At 41.1% G+C, this 19,060-nt stretch overlaps 1 pseudogene; it reads right to left on the bottom strand.

Moving 5' to 3' along the window:
- Positions 1-6,871: 6,871 nt before the first annotated feature.
- On the bottom strand, positions 6,872-16,341 carry LOC147444463 (uncharacterized; annotated as a pseudogene).
- Between the last annotated feature and the right edge of the window lie 2,719 nt (positions 16,342-19,060).

Genomic DNA, 19,060 nt, shown 5'->3' with positions numbered 1-19,060 from the left:
AATGCAACATCAGCATCCTCATCACTGCTGGTAGTGCTATCACTGTCCTCATCTGTCACCGTGGAAGAGTCTTCATCACTAGACTCATCCTCATCTTCATAAATCTCCTCTAATCGTTTTCTTGTGTCCATATTATAAAGCTTCTTGGTACCTGTCTTTCCATAGAGGCTAATTGTACCATGTCGCCAATCTTGAACAGCTCCCACTACACGTAACCATGGTCTGCCCAGTATAATAGGATATGCTCCCAACCCCGCTGGCATCACATGAAAATCAACCACTGCCTTTGCATCATATGCCTCCACTTCTAAGCTCTTTACAACACCCAAGCATTTTACTTTTTGATGGTTTGTCAATCTGATCCGAAAACCTGACACCCCAGCCACTGTGAGACCCATCTTCTCAACGCATGAGTGTGTTATGACGCATATTTGGGCTCCGCCATCCACATAACCTTGTCCCAAATTTTTCCTTTTATGCCACACATCTACTATTGGACAAATGTCTGGTAGCTCATCCATTGCCAACACCTTTACTGAACCTCTCTCTGGCTCTTTCTCCATTGGGTTAACCATCCTCTTCCACTGTCGCTTTAGCTTAGGCACCATCTCTATAAGCTGCCCAAAAGTAACATATGCCTTCCTGCTCGTTAGATCCTTCTTCAATTCATAGCTTAATTGCCCATCCCCTAGTGGAAAATCTGAAACATGAAACTTTCGACGAGCTCTCCTTTTCCTCTTGGCCTTGACATCCTCGCCTTCATGGCTCTTTCCTTTCTTCTTACTAGGACCTGGGGCACTTCTTCCTTCCTTATCCTCTATGGTCCTCTTCCCAATAGGCATCACTAATGTATCCTCTAGCTTTGATGCCTTCTCCAAGGTGACTACACTTAGCACTTTTGTCTTTCCCTTTTCCTCCTAGGTCAGTCCATTGGTTCCTTCGTCTCCCTTAATTTCGATGCCATAATCATTTGACTTAGTTAGCACCTGTCTTGGAAATGGATACATGTCTCCCCTTATCCTTGGTGGCTTATCACATTGCGGGCTGATGTGACCCAACTCTCCACAGTTGTAACATGTGGGCGTCTGCCTCCAAAACCTACCATTGCTTTGTCCAACACCATTCCTAGGCCTTTCTTCACCTCCTGGCTGATTTGCAAACCTCCCTCGACCTCGATTATTTCCCACTTGACCTAGCATGTTTAGGCTGAGATTCTTCATCAAATCTACCACTTGCCTCATGTCTTGCCTTAGCCCATCATCTTGCACCGATGTAGTGACCACTGCTGGCATAACCTGAGTAGTAACAGGAACCACTGGTTCATGATGAACCCCTGACATGCGACCTTGTAAAGAGTCCATAGGCTGAAATTCAGACCTCATGGGCAAAGACTCCACCCCTAATTGGCTCATTTTCCTCAGCTTCCACTCTTTGTTCCTTGCTACCTCTAGTGCATCTTCATATGTCCTAGGCTTCTTTAGCTCCACTCTCCAAGGTATATTCTCCCAAAGACCACCCAAGAACCTGTCCTTCTTCATCATGTCAGGCGGGGGTACCTGTGGTGCTAAGGCCTTGCACATCCACTCCCATGCCAATGAGAACTTACGTATGTACGCATCTACTGGCTCACCTTCCTTTTGCACCAAACCTTGTACTTCTTGCCACACTTTGTCGGGATCTTCTATCTTCACAAACTCCTCTTCAAATGTTTTGGACCAGACTCGTGCATCACTCTTCAAACAAATTTGGAGAAGACGTAACATCTGTGCAGGGTCATGAATCTGGTTGCTAATGCAGGCAACCTCCATCTTTTCCAAAAAATCTTCCACATCTTCATCACTTCTTCCATGAAACTCCGGATAAGAGAAAGCCATGGCTACCCAAGTTACAATGCTTTGAGAACCCCTTTGAACACACGTGCAAGAACCCAAAACTTTTGACTAACCAATCCCCAGAAACTTCAATGGAACTCAACTTTAGATAAGGACAAACACATGCACATCAAATGAGTTTTCATAGTTGATCATCGAAATTACAACAGGCAAAGGACATTCTAAGATCTCTCGTAATCTTCTTGGCCCAAACATAAAGACTATGCGCTGCTGGAAAAAAATCTTCCTGGACACATGAACATTTATCTGGATTCTTTGAGTTAAATGAAATGGAGTGAATTGAGGGCCATTTTGATCATCCATTAAAGCCAACCATGAAGCTCCCAAGAAGGCACACCTGACTTAACCTCTAATTTTGCCAAAATTTCAGTAGCATAACAGCATAAATGGCTTAAAAGACCAAAAAACCAACCATCATAACTTGGAAAAATTTTGGCAGAGTTTCCCCAGAAATAGAGCAGTAGGAACCCAAAATATAGACTGTATATGTATGCATAAACTGTCAACAATAGAACCCGAGCATCGAGTAGGACTCACTAGTACATAGCCTATGGCGAGGTCACAAAAAGGGTGCTCTAGCTACCCGTATCACCGAAAGGATCTCCACATTTGAGAATCCCCCAGCTCAATAAAACCTCACGCTATCGACCCTCACACGAAGGCTAATGCAAATCGCGTATAGTCAAGTCTCAGAAATGACTATCTTCCAGACCAAGTCTCAGAAATGGCTGAGACTGCCAAATAAAACCCAAGTATGGCTCCACAAAGGCGTACAATGGCAGTTTCCACAAGTAACGTACAATCCAACAGACAATGTGCTCAAATAGGCGCCAAGTGATGCACACCCACAACAACTGCAAGTGACATCTATACTAATATATCATTGTACTCCAGCTACTTGTACATGTGTGAATCACCTGTACCTGTACCTGTCCCTGTAACCTGTAATCCCGAAAATTGAAGCTTGAAGCTCGAAGCAGAAGGTACTCGAAGAAGATCCTCCGTGGGGGCACCAAAAGAATGTGAGCGGGAGGAAAACACACACAGCGCCTCTATAACGACATGACACACACTCTTGGGAAGATACACACACACTATGGGGCACCACTCGGCTTACACAACACACCTAGCCGAGACAGGGAACACACCTCTGGAGTGAGAGGAGCGAGACTATCCACTTGCCCACTCCACACAGACACACACACACACACACCCAAAAAACTCAACTCAAAAGAGGAGAATTTCTGATGTTTAGATACAATTGATCTTGGGCAACACCAATGGGGCAAACAGCTCACACAATATGAGTAAAATATGCCAGATACAATCACAAACTAGAGCAGAAGCTTCGCTCATAGGAGAAACTTACACAGCAAAAGCAGCAAAAAAAGAGTGAGGAATTTGGCAAAATGGACAGCGCCATCGCGTCCGGAACGGCCCAAAACCCCAGTCTACAATGTCAAAGTGCTCAAATCCGACCTCGGATGAGTAGTTTACGGCCAAAACAGGCTCCAAAAACCCCAAAAACACACTTGCGGCTGTTCCTCCTCTCTTCTCCACGTTTTTTCTGGTCTTCTCTCTGTTTTTTCAGTTCCCACACTTAGCTTTATTATTTGGGCACCCGTGGCCTTTTAGAGTACCTCAAACGGACCCCAAACAGGCCAAAAACTGACCTCGCATTGCATAGTTGTCACCCTTTTGCATCATCCGCACACCTGGCACTCAGTTTTTCCAAATAATGCATCCCGCAACCACGTGAAGTGGCCCCAAAAAGTGGTCCTCATGATGACCTTTCTGCATAAGTATCACAAGAAAACACCCACGTCGTGTCCATACTTCTCCACGTGCAAGTATTGGCCCCGTTCGACCTCCTGACGCCACTAGATGCCATCTGAGGCACCTGCTTACCTCATGTCGTCGACCCGCAGATAGCTTCCTCGAGAAGTTTTACGCGCTACCAACTCCTCCTTATTGTATAAAAAACACACTGGTACTGATAATAGTGAAAATCGCTGCACTATGTACACCCTGTCCTACCTGTACACACGTGGGCCCCACGTAACCACCTGGCTCTGGAAAATGGGCAATCCTTTATTTGATGCACCATGCATGTGTATGTACATATGCGCAATCCCTTGCTCCAAAAAACTCGTGACAACGTGAGAGTGCTGATGAAGCACCATCAAAAAGAGCTTGTAGAAGTGGGGGAAGAAGCGACTCAATGCCTTCGCAAACACCCACGACACAAGGAGCATCTCCACCTGAAGTACTCATGGAGGAGTCTACAACGAGAAAGAAGAAAGAGCCAACAAAAGGTAAGACAAAAGGCCCAACTTAAAAACTACAATCTGATATTGAGGTTGCTACAGATTTAAAGAAAGCCTTGGAGGAAAGGATTTTGAATAACAAGATTCAGTTCACTCTGGGAGAAGTCCTTGGCATTGCAAAGCGTGAATTTCACGAGGAGATCATTGACATCATCAAGAGAAAGAGGCAAACTCTTACTGAGGTTGCTCGTCCCATAGGTTGACGGGGAAACCTTGAAGACCCAAGGGATGCAGTTGCAAAATAAGGAGGATGATGGAGTTGTGGTAGGATGCTACCAATCTAGTGAGAGAGTGAAGCAAGTGCATTTCTCAAATGATGATGAAGAAGTTCAAGCTATTCCTAGGAGCTACTATTCACGAAGTCACTGGGCAAGGGCTACTACAGAAACTTTGGTCAAGGTAGGTGATCTTGAATAGCCATTTGTTGCCTTGATTGACCATGGTTCATAAATAAACATAATGTCAAAGAGTCTCTACAACAAGTGCAAATGGCCGATGGACATAGATCATGGTTGGATAGTAAAAGTGGCAAAAAATTCATCCGGTGAATTGTATGCATCATGTCCAAGTGTGAAGGTGACAATAGGTGATGTAAAGATTGACCAAAACTTCTTTGTACAGGATACATCTTCATATCATCTCATCCTTGGATAGCCCTACATTGTGGGAGTTCGAATGGAAACAAAGGTAATGGACGATGGTTCAGCATATGCTAGGATATGCAGCAAAGATGGTAAACGTGCTTGAAGAGATGTGAGAGGCAATATGTACATAATGTACAAATAGGCATGAAAGAGAGTGGGTTGCTAGAGCCTATTGAAACTGTTTTGGGTTTGTGTGAACAAGTTTCTTTTGTGAATACTATGAGTGAGATTGATGCTATAATGGGGTCTAGTTTGCATCTTGAAAATGAAGTTGTGGAAGTTTGCTCTATGGAAATGTATCAAGTAATAGAAGCCTTTAAAGAAAACCAAACAGTTGGTCCAGAAGTCCATGTTGAAACTAAATACAAGAGTGTAGCAAAGAAGGTGAAACCAATAGCTTCACACTTACCACCCAACAACATTGAAAAGATTGAGCAAGCTTCTTTGCAACCAAGTTTAAGGAATCCTAAAAAGATCGGGCATACCTTCACAAAGGAGTCTTTTCAAGAGTTGCAGATTGGTTGCGAGGAGTTTCTAACACAAGAGGAGACAAAGTGCTTCAAAGAAATGCTTTCAAAGCATGGTAAGGCTTTTGCATTTGAGCCACGTGAGATAGGATGTGTTGATCCTTCTATTGTAGCTCCTATTGTAATTTTCACAATACCTCATGTGCCTTGGAATCTGCGGCCTATTCCGGTTCAAAAGGCTCATTTGCCAAAGTTAGTAGAGCTACTGAATGAGAATCTCAAAATGGTAATCTTGGAGCCTTCTTGTGCTTCATACTCAACCAAGTGGTTCATAGTTCCAAAGAAGAATGGTTCTCTACGCTTCATCCAAGATATGCAACCAGTGAACAAGGTGATAATTAGAAATGTAGGTACAGGTCCAATTGTGGATGAGTTTGTAGAGGCGTTTGCAGTGAGGGTAATCTACTCAATGGATCTCTACTCAGGGTATGATCAATTTCAACTTGCAATCAAAAGCAAAGACTTGAGAACCATGAGGACACCTTTGGGTTTGGTAAGGATGTGTACCTTGCCACAGAGAGCAACCACTCGGTTGCACATATGATGAATGAGATGAATAAGGTCTTACGTGACTTTATTCCTCAAATCACAATGCCTTTCATTGATGATTTTCCTATCAAAGGATGTGAAGAAAGTGACAAAGATGAAGCTTTGGATCTCAAGGGATGTCGCAGGTTTGTGGTGAATCACATAAATGATTGTGATAAAATTTTGTCTAGGTTGAAGGAAGTGAATCTTACTTTGTCAGGAAAAAAGTTTATGTCTGGTGTCAAGGATGTGCTCATTGTGGGGCACATGTGCTGGCCATATGGTAGGAAACCTTGTCCAACAAAGGTAGATGCCATCCAAAGAATGAAAGAAACATGCCACTAGCATCACTAAGGTTATAAGGTTTTTGGGAGTGTGTGTCTTTAACACTAGTTTGGTACCAAAAAGGACACTTTAGTGTCCTTTTTACGAGTTTTTATCAAAATTCTAGCCGCTCGATGGTAGTTCATTTGACCACTAGCTTTGGAGGGAGTGTTATATACAAGATAGGGGTTAGAGAAAAAATAGTAGACTCCTAAAAAAATAAATATGACATTTTCCTAGATTCTTCCAAAGTTGGCATGCTATGAAACAACACACAAACTTTCACGCATGCACATTTTTCTTCTTGGAAAAAAATCAACTGCACAAGCATTAAAATCATAGGACCTCTTTAGGTGTTAGAGAATTTGACATGACCAATAATGGCCACAAGAAAAATCATTTGTGCAATTGAAAAATTCATTTTTTTTGGTTGGGATAAGTAAAACAGCAACTCAAATACTGCACAAATAAATCGATACTAGAGAATCATGTACCAATATGGAAAACAAGTTCCAAAAAAAGGCTCACACAACCAAGATTAGAAGCCTAATATCAACTCAATTGGGAATTCCATAAACCAAATTGCATTGAAGGACATAAATCAATACCAAGAGAAACATAACTGCATATCAAACTTGCACGGGGCGATGAAGAGATCGCACAACACGCTTTGCACTAACACCCATGCGCTCATATCCAGACATTGCATGATATTTTGAAAAGCATGGATCAATGCATAAAAATTTCTTGCATTTGGGACAACCATAGACTGTCCTTGATGGTTTTGACCCAATAAGTTCCTTCCCATCACGGAGATGCCTCTTCCTTTCAATTGCACATACATGACAGTACTTGCTAGCCTTTGAGCTCATCTTTACTAGTGTGTGTCCATCCATTGGACCACCCACATACATAAATTGCCTAGGTGCAACATGCTCAGCAAAATGGTTGTCAACCAATTGTTCCTGAAGCCTCACCATAAATTCAAAGCGGCTAACATTTTTCTTTCCATGAAAACACCTCCAAATAATGTATGCATTTGCCATAACGGAATCCAACATTCCCCAAAATAGTGCATGCCACCATTTCCAGCCATGTATAGTAGTCTCCAGACTATAACCGTGTCCCAACACCATACTATCAAAGACATCGCATCCAGCTTTGCACATATTATATTGAATTGCTATTTCAGGACATGCAAGTGCAATTTTGCGGCCACTTCCAACTTGCCTTAGAACTTCACCTCTTTTCATACCATACACATTGGAAGCAAAAAATATTGGTTTTTTATCCATCCAGCTGCATGCAAGAAGACCTCTCTTTGCATCATAAGCAAAACGAGCCGAGCCACGCTCACAACGATCGAGATGCAACATTTGCATATTTGGCATATTCTTCCTGTTTGTCATATATGTACCTGTGGCTCCATGTCCCTCATTAGTCAAATGTAGCAAGAGTTTAGTCGATGTAAACCATCTATCAAAGAATACATGATGACCTTTCTGTTTCAAATCATTCACAAGCATGGACACAACATGATAAGACAACTCTGGACATGGTAACTTGTCATACACGCGATATGAATAGTTATATCCAATGTCTGAATCACACAAATTCCATAAATGTATGCCAAATTTATGTGGCTTCTTTGGATTGTACACTCTACAAGGATTTAACTTGCATTTAGAAGGTATTATTCTCTCATCCACTGTTACATTTTTCCCACAATTGTAATGTAGCTGAAAGGTAGCATTTAATCTTTCTTCCAATGGTAAGACCTACCACAACTTATGCTCTCTAGTTCCTCTTACAAGTGGCCTTTGTGAGTTATCTCGAACATGCAAGAACCGCTTAATCTGCTGGTATTCTGTCTGACCCATCTTCTCTGCATATTTGGATACTGCATCACCCCACATGTCTCCCCTTTCCAATAATAGTTTTTATCAGGCATATATTGCAAAGCCATTCCAAGAGACACACCAAGAAATCGCAGAAAGGAAAACCTGTCAAGGTCAGTCCACCTTCTAGTGGAATCATGCTTGCATAAGGCACGTTCTCTTTTCTCCAATGCATACCTATTTGTTTCATGCACAATCATGTCCACCAAGTCCAATGGAAACAATGACAAGAAGAGTTGGATTTCAGTGAACTCTCTCGGGATCTTTCCGAGGTCAGGACCTGCAATATCCACAAAGGATGGAAGCTTCCTGAATGTCCCATCTGGCTCAATCTGCATATGATCACCACTCTTCCATTTTGGAATGCATGCATCAAACAAATCGAATTCGTCATCACTTTCACGTAAAACTGGTCCTTCAGCCTCCAAAAGCTCATCCTCACATTCATCTTCCTCTCCCATAGATGCATGTTCATCATCAGACTGATCTGCTTCTTGCATATCTCGCTTGCGACCTTTTTGCATATGAGACTTTTGCATTTTTCCCCGCTTCTTGAGAGGCTTGTATCTCTTACCACAAGCATGAGTAGTCGCATGTTTGCATGGAAGCTCAACATCCTCACTAGCAGTATGGCAATCAGAACTTGCTTCAGCATCTTGAATCTTTGGCCGACCTCTACCAACAACCTTGCGCTTTGGAGGACGGCCCCTCCTACTCTCAACATAACCATGTGTCGACAAGCATGGACCCTCTTCACCTCTAACTTCTACATGCAAATCTTCCTCATGTGTAGAAAGTGCATGCGTCATAAGCGCATCATCCATTGCAGCCACAACATGCATCAAATGAGAATCATCACATAGCGTAGCAACAGTATCGAAAACCGCATCATCAGATAGCGTTGCAACCTCATCAAAAACCAAAGGAACATCCACACGATGGCATACAGTAGAGCATCTCAATTCCCTCTTCTGACTTGCTAAAAATTCAGCCAAAGAGAGTTCATCATCAACGTCACAGGCACTTGCAACATGCGCATCAACCACTACGTGATCCTCAGGAACGATATAGCTTCATAGAGAATCCCATGAGAGCATGTACACAGTCTCATCTGCATCAAAATTACATTTGAAGATCTTTTTGCGTGTGTTGTATGCAACAACTATACACCTTTGTTTCCCAATCAAGAGGATGGGCTTCCTTTGCCCAATCAACCTCGAATTCAACAGCCGAGTACAAGACCTCGCGGCCCTCCAAAGCCATGCAATAAGCAGTAGACGGAAGCCCTGTGAGGGTTGAAGCTCGTGCTATGCTCAGCTTGTGAAAGTTCTGCGTTCCTGGTGCGTTCTCAGTGGAATTTCAAGCCCCTGTTCTGCGTAGAGTTTTGTGCAGGTTTTCGTTCCAGAGACCTATCGCGTTTGCAGGGAATTGTTATCCTACGTTTTTTGGGGGAGCTTTTGGATCCAAGAGTTCAAATTATGATGATTTTCCAACGTTGGATGCAAGCAGGGATCCAACGATGGCTCTTCTTTCCCTCTCCCTAGCCTTGGACTCCATAGCCATGCAAGCTAATTTTATAAGTTGGCCAAACAAAATTGTTAAATTTAATTAGTGTCCATAATTATTTTTACCTAGGGAAAATTTCCAGGTCTTTTGCAAGGCATGGGCTCTTGTCCAAAACAATTTGAAGACCAAGATGTCAAAACGTGAATGTCGTAAAAATTAGGGAAAAGTTGTCTATTTACAGGACATTTTAGTGTCCCAGGACACTTTAGTGTCCAATTACAGAACTAGTGTTAATGTTATTTGGATTCCACATTATGCACAGGTAACTGATCCTCTTTACTAGTTGCTTAGAAAGAATCAAAAGTTTATATGGACAGAAGCACATGTAAAAGCCATGAAAAAGCTAAAAGAGTTGCTCCAGTTAGCACCAACTTTGAGAAAGGTAGACTATGAGTGTCAAAGGCCAGTAATTGTGACAGTAGACACCAATCTTATAGGGATTGGGTGGGAAATAGGGCAAGATGACGAAGAAGTACACAGGTATGTGGTAAGATTTGGAGCAAAGGTAATAAGTTCTTGCCAAAGAAACTATCCACAAATAAAGAGAGAGCTATAAGGTATGGTTACAGCCTTGAAAAATGGGAAAGAGTACCTAATTGGTGCATGTGTGGTTGTAGAAACAGATTGTCTACCACTTCTTGTGATGATTACAAGCTGCTCAATGCCAGACATTGCTATGTTGCGGTGGATTACATACATTAAGTCCTTAAATCCCGAGTTTAAGCACATTGCAGGTAAAGACAATACAGTGGCAGATATGCTATCAAGGGCAAGGTATGAAGATGAGTCACAAATGATTGATGAGGCAGATGATGTAGGCACAAAGTTCTATTCTATCTCTCATGTCAAAGGTAACAATGTCTGCATGACTAATCTACTTGAATTTTTCTTCAAAGATCTTTATGAAGGTGATTGGCTTCTTATTGGAAGCTACTTGAGTACTCTAACAAAACAGGATGATTGGTCTGAACGTGAATTCAAGAGGATACGCAGGAAAGCATTTGTTTACTTTTTGAGGGATGGTTACTTGTGGAAGAATCCTAAACAAAACGGTGCTACACCACAAAGGGTTATATGTAAAAAAGAGACTCAAGTAAAGCTCATGCAAGAGTTTCATGACAGTATATGGGTTGGACAGAGGGGTGTGTGGGCAACCTTCTCCAAGTTGAAAGAAAAATACTGGTGGAAGGGTATATATAAAGATGTATCTCAATTTGTGGAGTCGTGTGTAGCTTATCAAATGTATTCAAATGTTTGACATTGTGATGGATTGCACCCTACATATCCACTAGCTATGCACCATAATTGGGTTGTGGATCTAGTCACAATGCCTTTAGGACTCTGGCAGATGAGATACTTGGTTCTTGCATGAGAGGATCTAACTAATGAGGTTGAAGGAAGAGCATTAAGGCTAAAATCACAAAAGCTGTGTGCAAATTTCTTCTTGATGAGGTGATTTGCCATTATGGTTGTGTGGGAAAGATCACTACAGACAGAGGTGAACTGGATGCCGAAGAAGCAAGGGAGTTATTTTCCATATTAGTAATCAAGCTTTATCTTACTATAGCTTACAACCCTGAAGGCAATGGAAAGAGTGAAAGCGGGCATCCTCCTATCATCAAAGCTTTGGCCAAGGCTTGTGAAGGAAGAGTTGGTGAGTGGCCAAAATTGTTACCATATGCTTTATGGGCTGATCGTACAATGCATAGCTTAACTGGCTACATGCCTGCGGAGCTAATGTATGGTCAAAAGCCAGTGATGCCAATTGAAGGTACAATTCCCACATGAAATGTACTACCTTGGCAAGAGGGGCTTAGCAGGGAAGATCTCCTTGCATTGCGCATAAGGAAACTAGAGAGAAGACCTGGAGACATTGAGGCTGCAAAATAACGACTCAAAAATGCAAGGTTGAAAAACAAGGACTACTTTGATAAGCGACATCGGCTCAGGAGCAAAGCAATTGACAAAGGTGACTGGGTTTTAGTGTATGATAGTACCCTTGATAACCAGCACACAGTCATACGTAAGTTCTCAAAAAGATGGTTTGGACTGTATGTTGTAAAGCATGTGCATGAAAATGCTACTTATAGCTTGTCTAAACTAGATGATACAGAAGTAAAGATTCCCATTGCAGGAAAAAGGATCAAAATGTATAAGAGAAGAGGAGACAATGATCCAGAAGATGTTGATGAGGAGGAAGAGCAAACCACAGGTGAAGATCAAAGTGAAGATGAAGCTTTGGAATCATCTAGTGAAGAAGAAATCAAGGAAGATGTACAAGAGGGCTGATCTTACAAAGAGAGAATGTGGCACATACAGGAAAATTTGCAGGTTAAGAGTGGGTGGATGTCGTGTTGTAACACGTACATCGTGGGAAGGCATGCTACAAGATCTATCTTGCAACTTTTTAGATACGTAATTATATTTCCTATAATGTACATATGCATATCTAAGTATAATAATAAGCTTTCTATCTCATCCTATTATTTATCTCAAGGGTAACATATTCTTACTTTACCGCCGTCAAAAAGTACTATGGAAAAAGCGTCAATAGCTCCACCTCTTTAACTTGGAAGGAAAAAGCATTGATTCTTTATTTCTACTATCTCATTATCATCTCAAACCCTAGCTAGATCCTATATCTAGGATAAATTTCAATTTATATATATATTCTATGTATTTTTTATATTTTTCTTAAAATCTTTTTAAATAGTTACTAGGAAAGAATCAAATCCTAGTGGGACACTAGGATTTGATTCGGTGGCATGATTTTCAAAGATTCACTTATTTTAATGCACTATTGCAATCATGATTACAAAAATTTGTGAAGGATCAATGTCATGCTTTCATATGGCATGAGGTGTCCATTGGAATGAAATAAAAGTCTATGCTAAGGGGACCACAAGAAGATTTTTCTTGCCAAAACTGTACCCTATTTTGATGATTTTTTTACACAAGGTTCCAATCCGACTTGGAAAAAGTATATAAAATGGGAGTCATAGAGCTAATGAGCTAAATTTTCTGCCCATATTTTTACTCTTATTTTGGAGCTACGGTTGAGGAGATATGATCAAAATACTGGACCCCAGTCTGCCCACTTCATGCAGAGACAGCTCATTTCCAACTTTTCCAGTTTCTGTTCACACTGGCTCTTCTCTTCTTGTGTAAACCCTTGGGGGTTCCCTTCACCTATAAAAGGGGACCTCTTCTTCCTTGAAAACCATTCAAGCAATTCATGAGATGATCCATGAGTGAGTGAGAGGATTGTTGTCTAATTGTACTTAGCCATTAACATAAGCATAAGCTTACACTTGCTCCTAGAGAAAAACTAGCCATATTTGTAGTCTATCCTTGGAAGATCAACTCTAATCAAAGAAGGTCTTGGACTTGGTGTATCAATCAAAGTTTAATTCGTCCCTCTTCTTCTCTCTCCATAAAAAATGGTGCCAAAGGGTTTGACAAGTAAGATGTGTTCTACATTGATATTTTGTTGATTTCTTGTTGTTTTGTTTTTCATCTCTAATCCAACATATATATCTAGTCTCATCTCCTTAACCAAACCTATCTCTCTCACTGTTATAAATTAATTCTCTCTACAAATTCTAGGTTCTCCTTGCTACAGGTACATCTCTCCCCGCAGTATCCATATTGCCTACGGGTAAGAATAGGGCTTGGGAGGGAAACTTCTTGTCTCTTCACTTCTCTCATATCTACATTTCTCACATACTATCCTAGATGAATAATCCACATGATGAGAATTTATATCTCTTCCACTCTGTGCGATCTATTAGAATTAACGTATGGATTAGCCATAAAATACACTTTCAACAACGTATAGTGTTTCTCTTTGGCCCAGAAAGCAATGAAATACTTCTTTCACCGGATCCCATCATACTACCTCTTATAGACTATAACTTTTCTTTTGACGTAAGTGTAGTTATCTTGCTATGAACCAAGAGGATTTGTACACACAATTAATCCCAATCACTAGACAAAACATATATATTATGGTAAGCACAAAACTATAATTCCAAAGAACAATTCGTAGCTTGTTTGGTCGGCAAAGATTGAATGCCCTTAACTCATCTATTAATCCTTTCATATTACCCATGATACGGTATGACCATAGCCTTGATGTTTTCATCTGTGTTTTTTTTATATTCTCTTTTGTGTTCTTTCTTTGTGTGTGTGAGTGCAAGAGAGAAAGAGTGGGGCTTCTTTGATTGCACTTATTTCCAAACCCTAGTCTTCATGGCATCTATGGTTTAACTCCTTCATATAGTTTTTTGGAGTTCTCTCACAAACTCTCACAGCCGAAAGCCCGGTGCTTTCTTGGCAAGACCGCAAAATTTCTTGACAACGTAGTAGCTCAAAGACAATACGCAGGTGATTTTTGTGCTCGTACTCATTATAACTGAAAATCAAAATGTCATCAAAGAACACAATAACAAAGTCTTGATAATTAAGAAAGATTTTGTTCATCATCCTAGCAAATGTGGCAAGTGCATTTGTAAGACCAAACGGTAAAACAATAAACTCATAATGACCAGACTGGGTACGAAATGCAGTTTTAAAAAATTCGTTGGGGTACATACGGATCTGATGATATCCTGATTTCAAGTCAATTTTTCTAAACAATTTCTCTCCTTGTAAGCGATCTAGGAGGTCGTCTATACGTGGATGGGATAGTGGTTTTTGCAAGTGACCTTGTTTAATGCACGGTAGTCTATGCACATGTGAAAGGTGTAGTTTTTCTTTTGGACAAAAAGAACTGGGGCACCAAAAGGGAATGCACTAGGACGTATGAGGCCCTTGTCTAGGAGTTAGGTGATTTGTTTTTGGATTTCTTGTTGGTGCAACAGACTATGTCTATATGGTGCTCAGTGAGGAGGTTGTGAGCCTGGAAAAATTTCAATTTTGTGATCTAATTTACCTCGAGAGGGTGGAAGGGAAGGGGGATAATCATCCACAAAGCAATCATTATACTGTGAGAGGAATCATTATGTGTGTGAGAGACAGACGATTGTGTGTGCTCCACTTCAATAACAAATATCATGTATGCTTTGTCATCTTTTCGTGGTGCACATTTTGCTTGTGTGTGTGTGATATCAAGGGGAGCATAGCAAGTGATGCATCAGCAGATAGTGAAATAGATTTGCCATTGAAAGTAAAATTCATTGTGTGTGTGCAATAATCAATTTGTGGATTATGTTGGTGACGAAAAGACATGCCCAAAATGATATCGGTGGATTGCAATGGTGCAATTAAAAAATCACCTCGTTCTGTGTAATCATCGATAGTAATTGCAAGAGATTTAATTTCACGTCTGCCAGTGTACCTAGTTCCTTGAAAAGCACATTGATTTTGTAGGCAGACGGTGTGGGGGTTAAGTTCAATTTTCTCAATAATTTTTCAGAAATAAAATCGTGTGAACTACCATCATCGTGTAAAATAGACACACTTGAATCTTGAATTTTGCCTCTTTGACGGAGCAACGCATGAATTAAAATTGGCTTACCTGGTATATGTGGTGGTGTTGCAGCTGTCCAATCAGCCCATCGAATTGTCAAGGGGTTCTAATGCATCTTTGATATTGTGTATGCGAGTTATGGGTTGGCGAGGACCGGGTGGACAATTGTTGGTGCAATTGGCTTCAACATGGTCGTATTGGTGGCACTTGAAGCACCAAACACCATTGCAACATGGAGAGGGGTTGGGATGATAATGTGTGTTTGAATTTTGAGGTGCAGTGTATATGTCGGAGTTATGTTGTGGTCGATGATTATTTTGGTGACTACGAGGAAAAGGGGGTGGACGGTTTTGTGTGTAATTATTTGTGTGAGGATTTGAAGTATACTTGTTGAAATTATTACCGTTGCAACTGTGGTTCCGGTTGTTGTTATCCCACTGACTGTGAGGTTGAAAATTGGTACGGCTGGGATTGCGCATGTTGTGCACTTCATGGATGATAGAGTTGATTTCTTTCTCAGCATCGTAGACCAAGGATATAGCTTCATAATGAGATGTTGGTTTGAGGAAATTGAGTTTTGACTTCTACCATACGGAGGAGTAGAAGACGTTCCCAAAAATGGTCAGTATAACGAGAGACATTGTCTTCTTGCATACAAAAGAATTTGGCCCAAGAACGGCGAGTGTCAAGGCCAAACTGAGGCGGTAGGAAGGAATCTTCGACCAGCTGTTAAAAACTGTCCAAGTTGATGGCCGTTTTACCGTTTTGCAAAGCACGCTTCACCAGAGGTGATTAGTAGCACATTTAATTTATCTTTTTCAGTGAAAGATTCACTAGTAAAATGATTGTCGAATTGAGTTAACCAAGATAGCACTGTTTTACCAATTTTGTGACCATCGAACTTGAAAAACGTGAAAGATATTTGACTTATCTTTGCCTCCTTGTTGGATTGTTGAGCTTCAAATGTGGCCTTCAAAATTTTGATCATACATTCATCTTTGTTGTCGTCTTTCCGTGCTCTTTTTTGATCATTTGTTGCAAGGCGTTGATTCACAATGTCTAATTCCTGTTGTTGCAGCAAGAAGACTTGTTGCTCCAAGGTTGGTGCTGGGAGAGGTGAATCCGTGGTCCAATTAGAGGGGTTGCTGGCGCCGTTCGTCTCCATGACGAGTGGGAAAATTAACAATCACGTTGGTTTTCTACAAATAGCGATTTGAAGTTGAAAATTTGTGTCGAATAAATTTGACGATGCGGATGCCGCGTTGTTTGATGGAATAAAAAAACTCGTAAGCCCAACGCCAAGTGCTGCGAAGCTCCCTGTATTAAAATGTAGTCGCGATGTTATTGATGTGAAATCATTGTAGTTGCGTCGGACATTGTTGGTGCAGAGGTTGACAGTCGATTATTGGTTGCCTATGAACACGACAGATTGGGGCACCCATGTGTAGGCAATAAACATGATGAAGACGCAGCTATGTCTGATGGTGATCGAAAAAAAATAGAGTCTTTGAAACTTGTCAACTAATGTTTTTTTTTTGTTGCCAACGTTTCAAAGTGGTGTGTGTGTATTAATCTCATCATCGTAAGAAGTGTGTGTAGGTGCACAGTGGTTTTCGGCATGATAGGTGTGCAGCTTTTTCTTAATTCCCCATGTCTGTAGGGAGTTGTGTGTAAGAAAAACAAGAGAATCTTAAATAATTTTGAAGGGGGGAAAAATTTTTTGAGAGCTGCCCGGCCAGCTAGTGGTTGTGGGAAATCAATGGTCAAGAAGGAAGGAGAGAGAGAGAGAGAGAGAGAGAGTGTTTCTTTTTTTTTTGCTGCTACAAGGTGCTGGCCGACAACAACTGTTGTTTGTGTGTGTGTAGGGTTTGGCAGCGGGTAGGTGTAGAGAGGAAGATGACTATCAAAAGCCACTAAGAGACCACTGAGAGAGGGGAAAAAAAGGAATGGTGGGTAGAAATCTGGCGGTTGCAGGGTGTTTGGATGGGTAGGTGTTGTTTGGTGGTAGCTGGGAGGAGTGGCAAAGAGAGAAGGAGACTGGGCAGTTGGTGATTTTCAAAAGGGAAAGAGAGAGATCACTAGAGGAGAGAGGAGAGAGTTTGTCGCCCAATGCAGGGTGTGGGCAACAGACAAGAAATGGAGAGAGATAAAGATACTGGGCTGCATGCTTGCAACTGGATGCCACTGCTGTATCCGGCATGCAGATAGAGAGAAAGAGAGGTGAAATCTGGCAGCAACAAATAGGCGGAGTTGTGCTCCTCTGAGTGTGCAGAGCAAGTAGTCGAGCACAACTGGTTGTGGGCCTGGCTGCATATCGAGTGAGTGCGCTCCACTGGTGTTGGGTGGGTGACGCCATGTCGACAGAGCTGTGACAGATAGAGAGAGTGTGAAGGTCGCCAGACGTACTCTGATTTGACGGTGTTGGTGGTCATCCAATATCGCAGTGCAGGCATAGAGTGTCCTTTAGTTACAATAATTAAGTAAATACTATTGTGTATTTAGTGAAAAAAAAAATCTGAGGGTTGTTCTCACCAGCAAAAATCTCAATGCTCACATTTCTTACTTTTCTTTTGCAACCAAGTGCAAATTAGAGGTGTGAGTTCCCACTCAAGGGCTATCTCGACAATCCTAGTCTCGCCAATTAGATCTTTGAGGTCGCTCGAGATCGTGTCTACGATAGAACACCTCAAATTCTACTTCTATTTCATGGCTATATGCATATTAAAAACTATCACCTATCATGCCATGATCATCTCAAGCTCAGTACTCATCATCTATTTACATCCATAAAGAATTCATCTCGGTTTTACTATAAATTAAAATACTTTCCCTCATCGCAATTTTAAAAAAATTGCAGATCAAGGAGGAACAAAACAATTAACATTAAATAGAACTAATTAGTTGTATAATTGTACTTGTCTTTGGTACCTGATTGTAAAGATCCATGTTTCTTTTAAATAAAAAAAACAAATGATGCACCTGATTGGGATATCCAGTTTAGGATTTCTATGCTTGCCTGCTACCAAGAGTGTAACCAAGGCTCTGATACCACTTCTACAAAAGGATACGTGGAAGACCCCTGCAAAATACCAAAGACAACATATTGTAACCCATGAAACAGAATATTCTTCATACCTAGCAAATACCGTGAGCACATCATAGAAGTCATACGCTAACAGAAAAAGATAAAGCGCGTGAGAAAAGAGAAGAGCACATGCAGATGTGCCTCCTAGAGCGGAGTACCACACCGGCATGGCAAGAGAGAAGGGATGAGAGGGGAGAAGAATAAGGCAGGCACTCGGTGCAATCTCCCCCCATGCAAGCATGAGCATGTCCCTCTTGCATGTATTTTATTTATAGAAAAGTTCATGCTCAAAAATTGAGTTACATCAGTTCACACTTGGGCATAAGATAGTCATGGCTCGTAAAGAGCTCAATGTAACAATTAATCGTTGTCTATATCAGTACCTATAACTACACCATAAAATACTAAGGCTTGCCACAAAATCCAATGGTGGCAATTTTATTCTGAATAACTGGTATCGTCTTATTGTCCAGCACGTGCCAGTCAATGATCTGCTAACACAACACCCGACAAGTCATCATATTCCATAGTTCAAATCAGCATTGCAATGCTTCATCAAAATATCATATATTTCAAAAATAAATCATCAAAATATCAATTCCATTACAATCACATGCATCATCATCCTCTTCCTCACTTGACTCAAACTTCTCCCCAAAAACATCTTTTAATTTTCCACATGGTTTATGCAATCAACACACCTTTTTCCTACTTGCACATGACTTATGACTCTTCTCTTTATGAATCCCAAGCCAATCATATGCACTCTCCAACTTATACTCCAAGTCATCTAACTTGT

This window comes from Adiantum capillus-veneris, chromosome 13, assembly GCF_014529385.1.
Source record: "Adiantum capillus-veneris isolate H3 chromosome 13, ASM1452938v2, whole genome shotgun sequence".
Taxonomy (NCBI): domain Eukaryota; kingdom Viridiplantae; phylum Streptophyta; class Polypodiopsida; order Polypodiales; family Pteridaceae; genus Adiantum; species Adiantum capillus-veneris.
This window is presented reverse-complemented; position numbering and strand designations above follow the sequence as displayed.